The following is a 3,625-nucleotide window of genomic DNA, read 5'->3' on the forward strand; positions in this document are numbered from 1 at the left end:
TGTTGACTGCTTTTCCTTCACTCTGAGGTCCAACTCATCCCAAACCATCTCAATTGGGTTGGGGTCAGGTGATTGTGGAGGCCAGGTCATCTGATGCAGCCCTCCATCACTCTCCTTCTTGGTCAAACAGCCCTTACACAGCCTAGAGTGTGTTGGGTCATTATCCTGTTGAAAACAAATGACAGTCCCACTAGTGCAAAACCAGATGGGATGTCGTATCGCTGCAGAATGTTGTGGTAGCCATGCTGGTTAAGTGAGCCTTGAATTCCTTCTAAAAGCCACATGCTTTAACACTCGCCGATCCCATTCTGTGAGTTTGTGTGGCCTACTACTTTTGCGGCTGAGCCGTTGTTGCTTCTAGACGTTTCCACATCACAATAACAGCACTTACAGTTGACCGGGGCAGCTCTAGCAGGGCAGAAATTTGACAAACTGACTTATTGGAAATAGGGCATCCTATGATGGTGCCACATTGAAAAGTCACGGAGCTCTTCAGTAAGGCCATTCTACTGCCCATATTTGTCTATGGAGATTGCTTGGCAGTGTGCTCAATTGGATAAACCTTTCAGCAACGGGTGTGGCTAAAATAGTCAAATCCACTAATTTTATATGTGTCCACATACAGTGGAAATTGCCCGTATGTATGTCTGTCAAATCAAATCAATCCAATCAAATGTATTTATAAAGCCCTTCTTAAATCGGCTGATATCTCAAAGTGCTGTACAGAATCCCAACCTAAAACCTCAAACAGCAAGCAATGCAGGTGTAGAAGCACGGTGGCTAGGAAAATCTCCTAGAAAGGCCACAACCTAGGAAGAAACCTAGAGAGGAACCAGGCTATGAGGCTTCTGGCCAGTCCTCTTCTGGCTGTGCCGGTTGGAGATTATAACAGAACATGGCCAAGATGTTCAAATGTTCATAGAGAGCCTACCCTATTCACAGGACACTGGATAAGACAGGAGAAGTACTCCAGATATAACTGATATAACTGCAGCATAAATACTGGAGGCTGAGACAGCAGGGGTCGGGAGACACTGTGGACCCATCCGACGATACCCCCCGGCCAGTGCCAAACATGCAGGATATAACCCCACCCACTTTGCCAAAGCCCAGCCCCCACACCACTAGAGGGATACCTTCCACCACCAACTTACCACCCTGAGACAAGGCCGAGTATAGCCCACAAAGATCTCTGCCACGACACAACCCAAGTGGGGGCGCCAACCCAGACAGGAGCTATATATATCAAAGCTATACACTGTGTATACAAAACACAGACTACCTATAGTTTTAAAAAAATAGGGCCAAGTTCTCTTTTATTCTGAATGCAATTCTGCAACTAATTGCACTTCGCACGTGCACTCTGAAACTGCACTTACCCTGCCTATTTGTTTGTAAATATCCTTTGCTATTTATTTAAAAATTTTAGATGTTATATGTTTTTTGACTGCTGCAAGATGAATTGCCTCTTGAGGACATTAATGTTTTCTGAAAATGAATCAATATTATGAAGGTGTCCTTAATGTTATACACCAGTGTATGTAAGTTGATTATACAGACAATTTGGGACTTTCAACACAATATTCTACCTTGAGCCAAAAGAGAATCTCATTCATGCTGTAGACAATAGCCCTCTGTGTACATTGAAAGGCTAAATGTGCTGCTCTGTTCTGGGCCAGCTGCAGCTTTTCCATGTCCTTCTTTGCAACACTTGGCCACATCACTAGGAAATAGACAAGATCAGATAAAACTAGAGCCTGCAGGACTTGTTTGGTCAACTGTAGTGTTAAAAACGCTGAGCATCTCTTTTATCACAGACCTCCCCCCATATTTACAACAATTCAATCAATATGCCTTGACCATGAGAGTTTACAGTCAAAGGTGACACCAAAAAGTTCAGTGTCCTCAACTTGCTCGACAGCCACATCATTCATTACCAGACTCGGCTGATGTCTAGAACTTAGGGAATGATTTGTTAGAACCAGTAAAGAGCGCTTTACCATTCTTGGGTAGAGGAATGACTTTTAGCGTCCCTCCGGGTCTGAGGACAAACACTTTTCTCCAGACTCAGATGAAAGATTTGACAAACAGGAGTGGCAATACAGTCCGCTTCCATCCTGAGTAGCTTTCCGTCTAAGTTGTACGAAAAAAGTATGAAAATGTATGCACTCAGTACTGTAAGTGGCTCTGGAGAAGAGCGTCTGCTGAATGACTAAAATGTCAAGGAAAATATAAATGTCAATAACAGTTGGGTTTCCCACACAAACTTTCCAGAATGAATTCAAAATTGCAATGCCTTTCTTTCATCATTAGGTCTGTTATGCATGAATATGATGGCTCACAGTTGTTGTTGTTGGCATTTCCTTCCTGAGTTTGCCCACTTTGCCAATGAAATAGTCATTAAAATAATTGGCAACATCAAAAGGTTTTGTGATGAATGAGCCTTCTGATTCAATGAAAGATGAGAGTTCAATTAGTCTTTCTGTCCATCATTTCATTTTGGATTGATTTGATTTTTTAAGATCCCCATTAGCCCGATGCCAACAGTCTAACTGGGGTCCGACACATAATGAAAAAGACATTACAGACAAAATGCTTTACAATTTACATACATATAAAAACATGAACATGTAGTGTGTATGTATCTATCAGTTACACATACATGACAGTACATACAACAGGTAGGTCCCATGGGGGAGAGGTGTTGTGCCATGGGCTATTGCTTTAATTGTTTTTTTGAAACCAGGTTTGCTGTTCACTTGCACTATGTAAGATGGAAGGAAGCTCCATGCACCCATGGCTCTGCATAATACTGTTCATTTCCTTTTAAAGTACTATAAAGCATTTTTCCATCATACTTTATCATATTTATCTTCATTTCATAATAGAGTTTCTTCTTTTTGTTCAGTTTAGTCGCATCATTTCTCAATTTACAATACGTTTGCCAATCAGATGTGAGCCAGACTTATTAGCCACTCCTTCAGCTTCATCTCTCTCAACCATACAGTTCTTCCGTTCCTCGTCGATCCACGGAGCCTTAAATGTTCTAACAGTCAGTTTCTTAATAGGTGATGTATGAAACTTACTCCTTAGCCTAAAGTGTCCCCACTTGCACCAGCATATGGCTAGCCTTTTGCATGGCGTGACTGGTAAGGTGGCTTCAGGAAGGCGGTCACGGGCTAGCAAAGCAGCAGTCCTGAGTAGAGCCTCGGTGTGAGCCAAATCAGGAGGGAGTGGTACTCGCTAAGCAAGCAGCGTGACGTCCTTCACAGCGGTGCCATGACCCCTATCGATAGTTAAGTACGTTTGAGGGGGGAATGTAGCATATGGGAATGTGCGAAACTTACTCCCCCAGCCTGAAGTGTCCCCACTTGCACCTGCGAATAGTTAGCTTTTCGAGTGACGCGACTGGAAAGACGACTTCGGGAGGGAAGTCACATGTGATAGCAAAGCAGAGGTCCTGAGTAGAGCCTCGGTGTGAGCCAAAACAGGAGGAAGTGGTATCGCACAAGCAAGCAGCGTGACGTCCTTCACACATGCTTATCAATAACTGGAAGAAACATATGTGCAGTTATCAGATGCAGTTGTCTGGATGCTCCTCATTACACACATAACTCCCCTAAAA

The sequence above is a fragment of the Oncorhynchus keta genome, chromosome 6 (genome assembly GCF_023373465.1).
Source record: "Oncorhynchus keta strain PuntledgeMale-10-30-2019 chromosome 6, Oket_V2, whole genome shotgun sequence".
NCBI classification, from domain to species: domain Eukaryota; kingdom Metazoa; phylum Chordata; class Actinopteri; order Salmoniformes; family Salmonidae; genus Oncorhynchus; species Oncorhynchus keta.